The 17840-nt window shown below is 41.7% G+C and overlaps 1 protein-coding gene across 1 annotated transcript in view; it reads left to right on the top strand.

Annotated features, from left to right (window-relative positions):
* Nucleotides 1-17840, top strand: part of KNTC1 (kinetochore associated 1) — a 3090908-nt gene that overhangs the window by 828847 nt on the left and 2244221 nt on the right. The window lies entirely within an intron of this gene.

Raw genomic sequence — 17840 nt, forward strand, 5'->3', positions numbered from 1 at the left:
TTCCCAACCCACCCACCCCCACCCCTGACAAAAGGCCTAGACAACAGGAGGATTATGCCTCCTCTGATCAGGTGTCTGTTTCCTCAGGCTGCTCTGAGGAACAGGATTACTCCTTTCCCACTTATGAAGATTCTGATGCTGAAGACTCCATTCCCTCAGCTTCTCCCCCTGAAGATTATTCCTTTGGGGAAACCTTACATACAATGAGGGAACATTTCCACCGGGAAGGTCAGGACTACTCCGACTCAAAGAAAAGGCTCCGAGAGTTTCTTTTACTCCCCCAGCACAGACCCCTTGCTATCCCCCCAGTTTTAGACATTGTGGATGATGTTTTCTTAGAATTTAGTCTAAATCCAGATTCTCTGCCTCGTGCTCCAGCCAAACCAGATAGATACTAGAGAGTGCCTGACTCTCACAAATTCCTATACAAAAGCCCTGTTGCTGATCCAGAGACAATCTCCCAGGGTCCCAAGGGGGCTAAGGCGTCTATGGCTAAAAATCCTATACCCTTTGAAAGGGACTCCAGAGCACTAGATAGGTGGGGGAAGAAGGTTTACACCTCAGCTACTCTAGCTATTAGAGCACTAAATTGTCAATTTCACATGCTTAAATACCAGCAATTCCTAATGTCTCAAATAAAACAAAAGATGGGCACGCACCCTCAACAGTCTGAATTCAAGGAAATGCAGGATCTGTTGCATGCAGCTGAACAGGTGGGCAAACATACTTTACGATGTGGTTTTGATGCCTTGGAAGCTTCCTCTAGAGCAGCTGTTACTGGGTCTGTTATACGTAGGCATGCTTGGTTAAAGGAACAATCTCTGCCTGATCATGTTAAAGCAAAGTTACTAGATGCACCCTTACAGCAGAATGTCTTGTTTGGGGTTAACATAGAGGAGGTTTTAAAGAAAATGGAGGATAAGGCAAAATCTATGCAGACTGTCAAATATTTCTTACAAGTACAGCCCCCACGATTCAGCAGAAATTGGCCAACAAAAAATTGGTCCTTTCCAGCTTCTGACAGACCACAGAGGGTAAATACAGGCGCCCAAGGGGCAGAGGACAAGCACAAATCCCTTACAAACCTCGCCAATGGGGCACTGCAACACAGAAGGGAGGAGAAGACAGGCCACAAACTACTAGAAGGCAAACACAATGACTTATACCTCAAACTGCCAAGCAAAACCCTCCTGGCAGCTCCCTTGGGAGGAAAATTAGCACTTTTTGCAGACAACTGGCGCATAGTCACAAAGGACAAATGGGTCCTAGACATTATCTCTCAAGGATACAGATTCCATTTCCACACATTGCCAAGGATAAAAGGAATGCCAAACCTGCCACAAAATCAATGGGCAGAGGCACAAAAACAAATTACAGCTCTCATGGACATGAGAGCCATTCAACTAGTACCTACACAGGAGCAAGGCCAAGGATTTTACTCAAGGCTCTTTCTAGTCCCCAGAAAGGACAATGCTTGGAGACCCATTCTGGACCTTTCAATTTTAAACACCTTCTTGCAAGTACCCAAATTCAAGATGCTAACACTACAGCAGCTTCTTCCCATGTTGGGCAAGAAAGTTTGGCTAGTAACGTTGGACCTCAAGGAGGCATACCTGCATGTCCCTATCAGACAAAATTGCAGAAGATGCCTCCATTTCATTGCAGGTTCAACCCATTACCAATTCTCTGCACTGCCCTTTGGCTTATCTACTGCGCCCAGGGTCTTCACAAAATGCCTGGCACCAGTAATTGCATACTGCAGACAAAGAGGAATTCAAATATACCCATACCTGGACGACTGCCTCATCCAAACAGAAAGCAAGGACATTCTCTTACAACACCTGGCTTTTGTAAAACATCTTCTAAGTTGCCTAGGGTACACAGTAAACGAAAATAAATCAAAACTAGTGCCCTCACAAAATATGACATTCCTGGGTGCCAGCTTGAATACAACGGCCCAGATGGCTTATCTGATGCCAGACAAACAACTACAATTAACTCAATACTTAAGAGCAATGGCAACAAAGACCCAACTCCCTGCAAGAAAAATTCTGCAGGCCTTGGGCTTCATGGCATCTTGCATACTACTAATACCATTTGCAAAACTGCATATGAGGAAATTACAATGGTACCTAAAAAGCATATGGACTCAACACAGCCACAGCTTGGAAACAATGATACCTCTCATTCCCTGCCTTCAACAGGAGTTCCTATGGTGGTCACAGGCATGTCACCTCAACAAGGGTCAGCCTTTCACCTTATCCCCAGCCAGGCAAACTATGACAGCAGATGCATCGGACTATGCCTGGGGGGCACACATGCAATTCAAGGCATATGGACTGCAGATCAAAGGAATCTGCACATCAATCAAAACAAAATGCTAGCTGTACAAAATGCTCTGACAGCCTTCAAGGACCTCTTACATCCAGGACAGCTTATCATAAGAACACACAACACCACAGTAATGTGGGGTACATAAACAAGCAAGGGGGTACACACTCCTACCCTCTATGCAGGCAAGCAATTCAATTACAAGCTCAATTCCTGCCAGGAAAAAAGAACACATTGGCAGACGACCTAAGCAGAAACATCATGGATCCCCACGAGTGGAAACTCGATCCACAAGTATTTGCAATGATAACTCAAAAATGGAGGGCTCCCAGACATAGACCTATTTGCCAGCTCCCAAAACTATCAACTAACAAAATTTTGCACAAGGTCTTTTCACCATCAAGCTTGGAAGGTGTACGCACTCTCATTCAGTTGGAAAATGCTGACAGTATATGCCTTTCTTCCATTACCCCTTCTCACAAAGGTGCTGCTGAAAGTCAGGATGGAGAGACCCCGAATGATACTCATTGCCCCAGACTGGCCACGCCAGCACTGGTACCCACTATTAAGGAATATGGCCCAGGGCCCACCATGGATTATACCAGAAATTACCCATCTGCTCACACAGCAAGACAGATTCTACACAGCCAGCTCAAAACCTTAAACTTGGCTGCATGGCAAATCACCTAAGTAACCAGCCAGCTCCTCTCTCACAAGCTGTTATGGATGTTATTCTGGAGGTCAGGATGCCCAGCACCAGGAAAGCCTACTCAGACAAATGGAAAAGGTTTTGCGCCTGGAACCAAGCTAAAGGCCAAAATACCCTTCAGCCTGACATACCTCAGATTTTGCAATATTTAACTGAGATGTTACACAAAGGGCTTTCTTTTTCATCTATTAAAATCCACGCCTCAGCTATTTCAGCTGACTTAAAGTTTATATCATGGAAGACTGCCCTGCTGCTAGCAATTACTTCAGCGAGAAGAGTTTCAGAGCTTCAGGCACTAATGGCAGTAGAGCCTTTCCTCATTTTTCATCAAGACAGAGTTTCTCTACAAACTAACCCCTCCTTTATGTTTAAGGTGGTATCCAGTGTGGCTCTAAATCAAACCATCCATTTACCCACCTTCTTTCCAAATCCACAGAACAAAGGAGAAAGACTCCTACATTCCTTGGACGTTCACAGGCAGCTACGTTACTACTTGGATAAAGCTAAGGTTTTCAGAAAATCTGACCAGCTTTTTGTATCCTATGCTACAGCATCACAAGGAAAGGCTATCTCAAAACAGACCATTTCCAAATGGATAGGACATTGCATATGTTTTTGCTACACCCACCATGGAAAACCAGTTCCTGCTAACATAAGGCCCCACTCTACCAGGGCAGCAGCTACATCTACAGCCTACCTCAGGGGGGTGCCAACCAAGGATAGTACACACCTTCAAACATTACCACTTACCACTTTACTCTAAGACTAGAGCGGGCTTCGCCACTGCAGTTTTGCAGGGCCTTCTAGCCTCTTCTAACCCTCTTTGACTCCACCTCCCATCCTTAGCTTTGGGATTCTACCCAAGTGTGATGACTGCAGCAGGGGTAACACGATGAACATAGTACAGTTTTGTACCTACCATAAATGTAGATGTTCAAGTGTATACCTTGCTGCAGACCAGGTTACCCCCCCTCCATCCCCTCTGAACTAGCTGAACTTATCTCTACCACTATATCCTATACTACCTCTGTGGTGTATTTGCTTGTGCCAAAGGGCATCGGAGGCCTCTGATATACCCCTGGCACACTGTCATCAGGGAAGAAGCGACAGCAACCGACACCGGACCAAGACTTTGGAATTCTGGCCGACTGCGGGACCGCCTGATGGCAGGATAACCCCAAGTGTGATGACTGCAGCAGGGTATATACTCGAACATCTACATTTATGGTAGGTACAAAAGTGTACTTTTCAAGACTGCTAGAAAATAGATCCATTCAAGAAGTCCCCACAGACCAACTAGGATCCGGAACTTACCCAAGATTCTTTTTAGTACCAAAAAAGACGGGACTGGAGACCAATACTGGATCTCAGCAGATTGAACAAATCTGTACAAAAAGAAAAGTTCCGGATGGTGACACTGCAGTCCATTTTCCCTTTTCTGAGTCAGGACAATTGGATGTGCTCGATAGATCTTCAGAACGTGTACTACCATATCAAGATGGACAGACACTCCAGGAGATTTATTCACTTCCGGGTAGGGGCCAGTCATTACCAGTTTAGAGCTCTGCCCTTTGGTCTCACCTCTGCCCCCAGGGTGTTCACCAAGTGTATGGCAGTAGTCACGGCTCACCTGAGGTGTCAAGGATTCCAGGTGCTTCCCTATCTAGACGACTGGCTCCTGACTGCTACCACCAGGCATAAACTCTTAGAACCACGGGATTATACAATCACATCATGCACTCAACTAGGCATTACAGTAAATTTCGAAAAATCTACCTTGTTGCCCTGTCAGTCTGTCATGTACATAGGAGCAGAATTAAACACAAAAGAAATGTTTGCAAGATTACCACAGGAAAACGTTTCCACTATTCGTCAACAAGTGTTAATTCTAATGCAGAGCAAAAGGGTTCAAGTCAGGCATGTCCTCCAAGCTCTAGGCTCCATGGCAGCTGCCATTCTTCTTGTCCCATTAGCGTGTTTCCACATGAGAATCCTTCATTGGCTTTTTTCATGTAGTGGTCTTTCCAGGAGCTACCCAGGTCTCACATGATCCTGATCACAGAAACATGCAAAAGGCACCTTTCTTGGTGGATGCTCTCCCCACTAGTAATTCAGGGAAGACCTTTCATACAACCCCCTCCGGTAGCCACAGTGACCACGGACGCCTCCATGATAGGATGGCGGGGCATTATCTAGGCAGGACAGTCCAAGGCACTTGGCAACCTCACGAGTACCATCTGCATATCAATGTCCTAGAAATGAGAGCTGTTCTCCTAGCGTTGCAAGCCCTTCAAGACTCTCTTCCTTCCGGGACCATTGCAATCCAAACGGACAACATGTCAGTGGTGTGGTACATCAACAAACAGGGCGGGACCAGGTCTTACCCCTTGTGTCGAGAAGCACTCAGACTGTGGCAATGGGCGATTTCCTCCCAATGTTTTCTGATAGCAATGCACATCCCTGGGAAATCCAACGTCATAGCGGACAGGCTCAGCAGAGCTATTCTCATGCCTCACGAGTGGTCTCTGGATCAGGAAGTTTCAGATCTTATCTTCCGCAAATGGGGACAGTCTTGCTGCGACCTATTTGCCACTCCTCTCAACAACAAATGCAGCAGCTACTTCTCCCTGCTTCCTCTTCCAGGTCATATACCCAGAGATGCTCTAGTCCACGATTGGCCTCAGGGACTCCTTTACGCTTTTCCCCTAATTCCAAGACTCGTACAGAAAGCAAAACCGTTGGGTTGCAAAATGATCCTCATTGCCCCATATTGGCCTCGACAGATTTGGTTTTCGTTCCTAAACCTTCACCTTCTGGATCAACCGTGGATTCTGGACCCAGTTCCAGATATTCTGATTCACCAATCAGGCGGGTTGCACCAGTCCCTTCAAACTCTTCAGCTCACAGCTTGGTTACCCCACTTCCAACCCTAGCCAGGCTTTTCAATATCTCCCCAGCAGTCCGTGATATTATTGTTTCCTTACATAAGTCTACTACGAGGAAAACGTATGCTAGTAAATGGAAACAGTTTTCTTACTGGGCAGAATCTAGAAATTTGGATCCTTTCTCAGCCCCAGTCCATGAAATTCTTGAATTTCTAGCACAGCTTTTTCAGTCTGGTGCGGCTTCCACTACCATTAGAGTACAACTAGCTGCCATTTCTAATTTTTATATCGGTATGTTTAATTCTAGCATAATGTCTTATAAGCTCTGCAAGGCCTTTATGAAAGGAACATCTCTTCTTAGAACCCCAGTTAGAGATCCTCCTCCTCCTTGGGATCTCAATTAAGTTTTAGCTTCCTTAATTTTGCATCCCTTTGAACCGGCAGCATCAAGTTCTTTAAAATTTCTTTCTTGGAAGACACTTTTTCTGGTTGCTGTCACTTCAGCTAGACGTGTCTCAGAACTTCAAGCACTATATGTCCGTCCTCCTTACCTGGTGTTTCACAAGGACAGAGTTTCTCTGAGGACCAATCCATCCTTTATTCCTAAAGTCTGCTCAGAGAACAATTTATATCAATCCATAGATCTCCCAGTTTTCTTTCCTAATCACAGCAAAAAGGCAGAATACAAACTCCACCAATTGGATGCGCACAGACAATTGCGTTTTTACCTCCATAGAACTAAGGAACTAAGAAAGTCAGACCAGTTATTTCTTTCTTATGCTTTCAACAAACAAGGCCTTCCAGTTTCTAAAGTGACCTTATCCAGATGGTTATCTGATACTATTGCCTTTATTTATCAGTTACGAAATAAAGACCTACTAGCTAAACCAAAAGGTCATTCCACTAGAGCATTAGCCACCTCTGTAGCTTTTCAGTCTAAGTTGCCCTTAGATTCAATCTGTGCAGCTGCCACTTGGGCAAACCCTCACACTTTTATCTCTCATTACAAGGTAGATATGGTCTCCCGGAGCAGAGCTTCCTTTGGGTCTACTGTTCTGAAGAGTCTGTTCCAATGAGCCACCCGTGATTTTAGGTGCTAGGGACGCTGTCCCAAACAGCAAGAACGAAGGCGGGATGGACAACTTAACATAAAGAAGTTATTTACCTACCATAACGTTCCATGTTAGTTGTCTTCATCACGCCTTCCTTCTTGCGTCCCTCCCTCCTTCCCCCTTCCTAGAGGATTGTGAGGAGTTACTTTTTGTTTTCACTGGCTGAGCATCTTTTATTATTTCACATGCCAGGTAATTTATAACTCTTTCCTTGTTTAGGTGTATTGGACAACCAGTTTTTAGTAACTGGTTACTCTATTTATGTCTAGTGTGCGCTATCACAAACGATATCTGGGTAGCTGACGCTGGGCATGCTGGGATAAGGGGTAGCCTCGAGCCAGTAAACAGCTCTCGAGCTGTAGAAGATGGCTGAGGCGGAGCCGAGAATCGGCTCCGAGCCCAAACAGCAAGAAGGAAGGCAAGATGAAGACAACTAACATGGAACGTTATGGTAGGTACATAACTTCTTTATCATGCTTATTAAACCTGGTGGACTTGTGAATGTAACCAAAGCCCTGGCTAAAGGCAAAACAGTACATACCATGTATTTTGACTTGGCCAAATCTTTTGACACAATCCCTCACTCATGTATTATTGAGAAACTCTCCTAGCTGGGGATTAACCCATACGTTATTAGATGGTAGCCAACTGGCTCACCGACAGATCGCATACTGTCAGTGTTGGAGCTTCCACCTTTACTAGTAGACCAGTTACCAGTGGTGTACCACAAGGATCTGTGCTGGGCCCTCTACTGTTTGGAATCTAGTTCTTAGAAGTCCAGGTGAAAATTGACTGCCTGTGGCTTACCAGGTGTGCTGATGATTGCAAACTGGGTGCAATTATTGAGTCCCCCAATGATGTTGACATATTACAAAAGGGGCTAACAGAGACAAATGACTGGAGCCATAGCCACAGACTAAAACTTAAAGTGCATTCTTATCCCTGTGGCAAAAAGGAAGTCCTTACAAATTACAATATTGACAGCAACCCCCTAAGCTCAAAGCCAGTGATGTAAAATTTGCGACACAGGTTGATAGCAACCTAAACTTTGATCACCATGTTTCCACAGTGGTAAGGAAAGCCTTCTATGCTCCCCACCTCATACGTAAGGGCATCTCACCCAAAACCAAGAATGTTATAATTCCTCTATACTTGACCCTCATCAGACCATTAATAGGGTACAATGCTCTCTTTTTCATGTACCTCACCAAATACTTGCATCAGCTGGAGATACCACAGAGGTTTCTCAACATGAAAATTCAGAGCCTCCAAAACATGACATGCATGGAAAGACTGTGAAAGCCCTGTCATTTTTACTGTATGTCCTACTGGCTGCTGAGGGCTGACTTGTGCTTGGCCTACAGAGCAGTCTGTGACCCTGCTTAATGGAAATGCTGCACGTCCACAAATTAGATGGAACAGTCACTCCAGGGATCTCATCCTAGCCTGTGAAATCCAGAGAACATGCTGGAGAGACAGATATACCTTCCAGAGATTGCCGCTCCTATGGAATAAACTCCCAATTCATATGAGTCAGAGCTCCTCAATGACTCTATTAAAGCACAGCCTAGGCAGTTGGATGGGAGACTCGCTCGTAAATTCACCCCATGGATGGCACCCGACTCCCTCATGGACAGGGACAGTCAGTGCTGAGCATAGACTCACCCTGAAAATAAAGATCATCTAACCATGGTCAGTTAGGGACCACCGGTATAACATGGCTATTCTTGTAAAGGCCCTAGGGCCATCAGCCTCATAACTGCCTATTAACCTATAAACCTGTAAGGGTTATACAAGTCCTCTACAGCTTTTGGAGTCCCTTTGAAGACAAGGGAGAGCCAATCTTGTCAGTCCTGGAAGAAGGGCCAGAGACTGTTGAGACTGTTTTTCTGTCTAGTCATAAAGTTGTGCTCTTTCCTAGGGGAAGCTATGGCTATTGACAGTTATCAGTTTCCTTAGAAATAAAAACTGAAGCACATGTCTTCTCCTGTGTCAGTTTCACTGGATATGAGCAATTTATTACAACTAACTCTGTGTTTACTACAGGCTCTGGACCCCTCTAGTATAGCTGTTTCTAGAAGTGAAAGAGCGAACTCTATTTTTGAAGAGATTCATGTTGTTGAACCTCAAAATGATGATATGGGGGCCAATTAAGTTATTTCGTAAAATTTAGATTGATTCTGAGGACAGTGCATCTTCTGCCAGTCCCTTTGATGGATCCTCTTTCTCTGAGACTGTTTCTAAAGTGCATCAGTTCTTTCATTTTGAAAAACAGTAATGTTTCTCAGTCCCTTTGAAAGTATTATGATTTGCTATGATCAGTGTGTCCTGAACTCACTCAATTTCTCCAGTTCTTTCTACCTTGGAGAATGTCACTGCTTTTAATTTCCACTGAGAGTCAATCTGTTTAAGTATATAACTTTCCTCAGTCTTTTACGTTTTTTATACATTCTTCCCAGAGCTGATTCAGCAACTGTTGCTTTAATGAATTCAGCTACTGTCACATTTTTAGTTAACACTATTACCCTACCTTTTAACATAGAGGGAAAGAAAGGAAGTGCATCTTGGCCTGTTTTGAGAATATGAGGAATGTTTTGTCACTGTTTGCCTCTTGAGGAGAACTCTGCTTTGTGTAATTGTGTTGCTACTGTTTCTCATGACACCACCCATTGTTTAAATGTACATATGACTCTACTAATGCCACATTTAGGGCTGCTGCCTTTGGAGTGGTTATGAGAAAGTTTACCTGTCTGCATTCTTAAAACATCCTAGAAGGTGTCATAAAGCAAATTTTGAATTCTCACCTGGATAGAGAGCATTTTTTTTGTGATTAGAGGGGAAGCTGATTCAAGGGATCTCGCATTTTTCAGCCTTCCTTCTCCAAACTTACCAATGAATTCTACATTCCCTCACTCGGTTTCAATAAAAAGTAAAATTAACAGTCCCAATGATGATCTGGTAAGCAGATAATTAAAAGGCAGTGGCAGGAAGGTTTAAAAAGGAAAGTGGGAAAACCCAGAACCAAAAAACAGTTGAGTCTGAATGACTATGAGGGACTTTCTGTCCTTTCCCACCCTTGTAGTCTTTTAATCCTTTCAGAAAGTCTGAACCTCCATTTCTGACTTTACAACAGACTGTTTCAAACAGATATGTTCCGAGAATAATTCATCAAGGCTTTAGAGGGCAGTGGGAGTCTGTCCCTACTTTTTTGGCACTTAATCTTTATTTGGCAGATCAGTGCCATATGCTGGCTGAGGTGTGATAGAAGCTGCACCCTCCTCTTTGGCTTTCTGGTGCCAAAGAGAGAAGCCTTTTGGAGACTAGTTAAGGTTTTTTCCTTTCTGACCCAATCTTTGATATTGCCCAAGTTCAAAATGTTGTTAGTTCACAACTTGTTACCTGTTGTTTGCTTTTGAATTCCCTAGTGACCTTGGATTTAAAAGATTCGTACCATTACATTCCTATAGATCCAGATTTCTGTTGCTTAAGGTATTTTATGTCTGGATCACACAGTCAGTTCATTTCCTTACCCTTTGGGATACCTACTGCCCTAAGAGTGCTCACAAAGTCTCTAGCCCCTTTGACAGCCTACTGCAGCCTGCAAGGTATTCAAATTTCCTTATTTAGCCGACTTGCTTATGTTTGCATGGCCATTTTCAAAGGGATAGAAATTCCTCATTTGGGTAAGGGATCTTCTACACAGGCTGGGATTCCAAGAGAACATTCAGAAGTCTTTTCTGACTGCATCTAACATGATTTTTTTTTTTTTTTTTTGTAATATGTGGTGGACACGTCAGTTCAAAGAGCTTTTCTTCCACAGGAAAAATAGATCTGTATTTAGATCTCTTCCTGAGGTTTTAAATTTGACTTCAGTCTGAGCAAGTGAATTTCTCAGGATTCTGGGTGTCATGGCATCAACGATCCTTGTAATAGCTCTCATAAGAGTCCACATGAGAAAGATATGGTTGTTCCTGGAATCTCTATAGTTCCAGTTCTAGCATCCTTGCATTTTCAAATTCCCACTCTAGGAATTGTGAAAAGGGAAGTTATGTGGTGAAGACATCACATTTCTCAGACTCAAGGTCTCATTTTCTTTCTTTCTTTCTTTATTATTTATTTGAATTTGTTGACCAGGATAGTCTGACTGAGCTAGAGCACTTTTTCAGCAGAGGCCCTGGGAGAAAAGCTCTACAGAATTGCATAAAAAAGGTTACAAAGATAGCATTAATGAAAACAGTACTGAAAAATAGAGTGAAGCACTCAAATTAGTAACAAAAACACAGCATGAGATGCAAGTGCAGAGAGAACAAAGAGCATTCTTTTGAGAACAATGCATAAAATATAGGGTGAAGTACTAACGAAAACACAGCATAAGATGTAAGTGCAGAGAGAAATAGAGCTAACAAAGATAGCATTCTTTTGAGAACAATGCATAAAATATAGAGTGAAGTGCACAAGTTAGTAAGATATAATTTTCAAAGTCGGGGTGTAAAAAAAGAGTCTGTAAACAAGTTTGGTGAAGAAGTTGAGAGAGCAGATATAAGAAGGTGAGTTATTGATTGCGTACGTGTGGGGGAGCCAGGAGTACAGCAGTTAAAGGTTTCAGTTGGAGAGATCAGAGGGAGCAGGAGTGAGGGGTGTTCTTTAAGGAGGACAGCTTAAACTGGGTTTCTTCGGTGGCCATTCATTCTGCATTCCTACTTTAGCACAGTAAATCACAATGGATGCCTCAGAGTTTGCTTGGGCAGCAGTATCAGTGGGGATAAAAGTGCAGGGGCTTTTGAAAAAAAAAAAAAACTGATCAAAACACATCGATGTAAGGATGATTATAGCTCTCATAATTGCTGTCAACTCTCAAAATCACCTTCGGGACTACTTCATGTTCATTGATGTACATAAACAAGCAAACCAGGCCTTACTCTCTGTGCAGACTAGCCACGGTAGACTGTGATATGGCTTTTCAGCACAGTCTCACTTTACAGGCATCTTACATTCTGTTGGAACAAAATTTTGTGGCAGACCTCTTCTGCAACATCAACAGAATGGTTTGAAGGGATAGGTATATTTTGCTGAGGATACAAGAGCCAGACTCCCCAGCCACATAAAACAGAGTTCATTATTGTCCATTTTCAAGTGCAGCTTAGATCTATGAATGGTAAACAGAAAAGTTAGACCCATGACCGCCCCATGTACTACTAATGGACAGAGGCAGTTCCTAAATGCTTTATTCCATGCATGGGTCCCCCTCTAAGTGATGTATGATATGATCCCAGTTATTCTCATTAGGGGTAGTATATTATCAACCATGAGATGGGTAAGGCCAATTTCTAACAAAATGGGATAGGTTATTTGAAGCACAGAAGGGGAAACTGGCTAGGCTTAAAATGACCCACAAGGGCTGATGGCCTAATACTTACCTATGAACCTGTGAACAAGCTGAACAGGACCAGGACATTATACTCTCACATAAGGAAACTGAATCAGAGGGTCTTCCAAGACTTGGTCCATCTGTGGGGAATGCTTTAAATAGATCTTTTGCCTCCTGTCTAAAGAACTAATTAATAAAATTCTACTCCAGGATTCCATGCAAGAAGGCCTGAAAGACAGATGCCTTTTCTTTGAACAAGAATGTTTCTTTATGCTGTTCCACCATTTCACTAATATGCAGAGTACTTCTGAAGAGTCAGAAGGATTCTCTAAAGATCATTGTGGTGAATCCATTATGACCCAGGCAACAGTGGTTCTCCCTTTTGGAAATGGCTTGGGAATTACCACAAGCTTCCTCACAGACTGGATTTGCTTACATGAGAATGTGGATGTTTGATACATTCCGACCCCAGACAATTACAGCTGACTGCCTGTATGATGGGGTCTTAACAGGCATTATAGGTAAGTACTAGGTTATCGCCCCCACTTGACCTTTTTATGCCTGTCCGTACCTTCCAAAGGTGAAAATACAGATGCAAGGTGCAATGTTTTAAGTTAAACTCCTTAGCCATTATGCCAACCCCTAACCCTTTTGCCTCACTGGGGAAAGTGAAAAAATGCCCCTTTTTATGAGGATATGCCGGAGGTATTAATGGAAGCAAGAAAACCTACTACAGGAATGTCATATATTAGCAAATGGGAAAGGGTTTTTAGCTGATGACAAAAACAGATCCAGTATCCATTCAGGGCTATTATTTCTCTGATTTTTCATTGGTTGTGTGGTTAGATACTATGGTCTGTTACTGCTCAATCAAGGTTCATTTCTTGACCGTTTCAGCATGTCTGTCCTTGGATTTCCTTCTTTCAATGCAGTCTCATGTGAAAATATTTTTGAAGGGGGGTGTTGCACAAGAAGCCTCCTAGAAAGCAGCTGTCTGCTCCTTGGAATCTTTTTTTTTTTTTTTTTTTTTTTTTTTTTTTTTTTTTTTGTGTCAGAAAAAATAACTCTTGTTCCATTTGAAGTATCTCTTCAGGCCAACTTCAGGTTCTTGACGTGGAAAAGTCTTACTTGTTGCTTCGACCTCTGCAAAAAGAGTATCTGAATTGCAAGTTGTTATGGTGGGTCAACCTTATTTTAGTGTTTTCACAAAAAGTGCTGTTTCTTTGAGAATTAATCCCTTCTGTGTTAAAGTAGCATCCAAGTTTACTATAAGCTAAGTTATCCATCTGCTTGTCTTCTTTCCACAGATCAAAATTAATGGAGAAAGGATTTCAGACCTTGGAAGTCCACAGGCAACTCTAGGACTGTCTTGACAGAATAAAATCTTTCAGAACTACTGAGCAGTTGTTCATTTCTTTTGAAGATAAGAAGAAAGGACAACCACTGTCAAAACAGTTTATTTCCAAAAGGTTGTCTGATGCTTTTACTTTGTGTTATTCCCACCATAACAAAATTATACTAGGCAGAGTCAAGGCTCATTCTATTGGAGCCTTTTTTCTTTGGCTTTTTGAAAAAGGTTGGGTTCTAGGAATACTCTAGAAGCAGCAACTTGATCTGATCCTCTGGGTATACCTTTACAAAGCACTGTAAACTAGATTCTTTCTCCTAGTCTGACAGTCTTTGCTGGGATTATTCTCCAGGGGCTCCTGGATCCCTCATCCTTCCTCCTCTCAGTTCTTTCTAAGCTATCGATAACCTTCGGATATAGGTAAGGATACTACAGCAGTGATCAATATGATGAACATAGTACAGTTATGTAAGTGAACATAGTATATAACCGTAAATGTTCAAATGATCTTTGTTATAGTAGCTACTCACTACCTCCATCACCCTTGTTTTTTGTATGTTTTTATGCCAGAGTGTGGGCATATTTTTCTAGCATTGGCCTTTTCTGGGCTTTTGCCTTTCTGTCTCTGTTGGCATGAAATCTCTGTAGGGATTAATTCCCAAACCTGACTTTTTGTCAGGTTACATAAGCTCGAGCTAACTGATGGTTTGGATGTGTGTAATGTGCCCTGAAGTTTTGGAAGCTGTCCAGCTTTTGTATCCTATGCATGATATAACCCATAGAGCTAAGGCTACTGCAGCAGTGATCATTTGAACATCTACTGTTATGGAAAGTTTACTTATAAAGCTATAGTTTATTGGTTGCCATATCTTCTGCCAAGAGTATTTCAGAATTACTCGCACTAGCCTGCAAAACCCTCTTGGTTGCCTGTGAGTCAGCCTTGAATTAGACTGTCTACCTTCCTGTATTTCTTCCTGTTCACTCCAATAGAGGATGGTTTTACTTCACAACTTGGACATTCATAGACAGCTTCATTTTTTACTTGCACTGTACTAAACACTTTTGCCAAGACAGTCCTCTCTCGGTCTTTTTCTCTACTGCCAAAATGGGTTCTAAGGCTACAAGGATTACTTTGTCTTGATGGTTTTCAGATTGCTTAACCCATATCTATTTCGTCAACAGCAATGCTGTTTTCTCAAAGTTTAAGGTGCATTCTACAAGGTTCATAATGCCTTCCATGGGTTTCATGAAAAAAAAATCCTCATCTGATGACTTTTGTGCATCTGCAACATAGTGGCCAGTGCATACCTTCATCAAATACTGCAAACTGGACATGATATCTAGAGCCTGCTGTTCCTTTATTCCACCATTCTCAAGGTATCCTGTCATGATGCCACCCAGGAATACAAGTAGCTAGGAATTCTGCACCCAATAATTTGTAGTAGATGGAAGGAATAATATAAATGCCCGTTTTTTCATATTCTGTTTTCCTTCCCCCTCCAAATTGTTACTTCCTGGCTTTTGGACAGACCTGGTAGACCTAAACTTGAAGCTTATTCTATGGTGTTATCTTTGGTATCCCCTCATCAACATATTTTATAGGCAAACTTGATCTGAGCAGCTGTGAGGATGCAGGTGCATTTATGAGAGAAGTTCTAGCACTGGAGCAACATAAGTAACTTAAGATTTTGTCAGCTCAGGTCCACCTCAAGGGCAAATAACTCAGTTGTCCATGTGGACACCGTGAGGTAATGAAGAATCTGTGTTAGGGTAAGTACATAACTTCCATTTATTCCAGGTTTCATAAGATCAAGGGCACTGAATGTATAAATGTTAAGTGCCACAGACTTATCAGTTCCAAAATTAAGCAATAACTTCAATTTTATCATCAGTTTGAAGAGGGTATATCTTCAACAGAGCATGTTGTCCCAAGTCAGTCTGTAACTTTGTGCATCTGTTATAAACATCTTGTAGAATAACTGGTGTGCTGTACCTTTAAGAAGCATTTCCAAGATCTGTGTGTGCTTATAAATACCAAGCACGTGTCACTTCCAGTTCCATTTTGAAGGTGCAGCCAGCATTGCATGATAACTAATCTGTTGTTAAGCTAAAGTTACTTAACCTCATTTATGATGCATTTGCATACAATAAAGCTGCTTGAACAAGAACCCACGTTGCTCACTTGTTTTATCCTGACCTGGCGAGCGACATGGTGTCAGAACTGGGATTGCAAAAACTATTCTTCAGAGTCACAAGGTGCAGAGGTAATGGCAGAGGAGAACTAAAAGAACCGAGAGCAAAAAAGGGCCAGAAACAAGTCAAAGGTATAGAGACCACATATGAATGGTTTGTTTATCAAAAGAGGTTAAACGGAGCATTACAAGGGCTCAAAATATATTAAGCAAACAAATAGCACAGTAAAGTTTATTAAGCAAATAAGAAGTAGAAAAGAGCTCATTAATCAGAATGTTCGAAAGAGTTATTTGATAACATGAGCATTACAAAAGTACATAAAAGGTTCAAAATTACTTCAGAATTGTAAAACGAGCACTATAAAGTATAATGGGCATGAAAAGAGATTAAATGAGCAAAACGAATATAACAAGACAGCATAAAAGGCATTAAGAGATTCAATGAGAGAAACGACTATAATAGAAAGGGCAGAAAAAGGCACGTTGAGTATAAATAAAGCAAAGGTGACTGCATGTGTTTTGGTGCAAATTACTACTTTGCACTGATAGAAGCCTTGAGTAGCATAATTAGAGTTGTTTGAAGTATCTCAAAGTGTATAAAAGTGCTTACAGTGTGTGCTGATTGTTGTGCATTTATTCCAGAGAGTTTGTGGTATGCAAATTGCAACTATTTCATGAAGTGCAGTCAAGTAAAGCCATTTTGAAAAGTTTCTTGTGCCTGGATGTGTTTGTTCACAGAGTGCCACCATTACAGTGTGTCTCTTGCACTGTACAGAGTTGTTTAGCAAATTGCCGCCATTTTGGAGAAATTTCTGTGAGCTGTGTACTGTTTATTCGCAAAGTGCAGTTATCTTGAGGTGTTTCTCATTCTGAGCTTCTTCTGCTCAATACATTAGCAAAATGCCATTACTTCAAAATAATTTATTCACAAAGTGCCATTACTTTGAAACAATCTATTTGTATAGTGCCATTGCTTTGAGATAGTTTATTCGCAAAGTACAGTTACTTCTTGTTCCCAACTTCTATTGCTCAGTTTGTTTGCACTGTGTAGTTGTTTAAAATATTTCTTAAAATGATAAGTGACTTTGGCAGCAAAAATGTTGATAAATGGCTTTAGCATTAAAGTTGTTACAAGACAAGGGCTCATGCAGTAAAGTAACGATGATAAATGACTTTAGCATTATTGCCTTTACAAGATAACGGCTCATGTAGTAAAATAATTTCAAGGCAGGTGGCATTACAGGAAAGAGATTTCAAAGTGTTGCAGTGCCCAGCAATCTTATTTCTTGAAATTCAGTTATACAAAGGCTTGATGTGTTGTTATGAGTACTGCCACAGATTTCAAGCATTCAAGCACATGTATGTGTGTCTGTACAAGTGTGTATATTCGTGCATATTTGCAAGAGTTTTCAGTGTGATATGTCAATATGGCTGATGGATTTTGCAAGTCACAACCACTTGTGTTTGATCAGAATATGAGATTTAGAGAGTATTTGAGCAAGAATACTATCTATATATGTGTATACTAGCAGATATTAATTTCAAGGTTCTCTAGATGAAATAACATTAGCATTAACATCTGGAAGGTAGCATCTCAAAAAGATGAAACAGCATTATCAGGATCATCTGGAAGGCAGAGTCTCAAGAGGATGAAACGTGAACACTGAAATCTGGAAGGTAGCATCTCAAGAAAGTAAAACAGCATTAACAAACATCTGGAAGGTAGCATCTCAAGAAGATAAAACAGCATTAACACAAACATCTGGAAGGTAGCATCTCAAGAAGATGAAACATTAACACAAACAACTGAAAGATAACATCTCAAGAAGATGAAACAACATTAACAAACATCTGAAAGGTAGCATCTCAAGAAGATAAAACAACGTTAACACAAA

Source organism: Protopterus annectens, chromosome 4.part0, assembly GCF_019279795.1.
Source record: "Protopterus annectens isolate FY-2018-M chromosome 4.part0, PAN1.0, whole genome shotgun sequence".
In the NCBI taxonomy this organism is placed as follows: Eukaryota; Metazoa; Chordata; order Ceratodontiformes; family Protopteridae; genus Protopterus; species Protopterus annectens.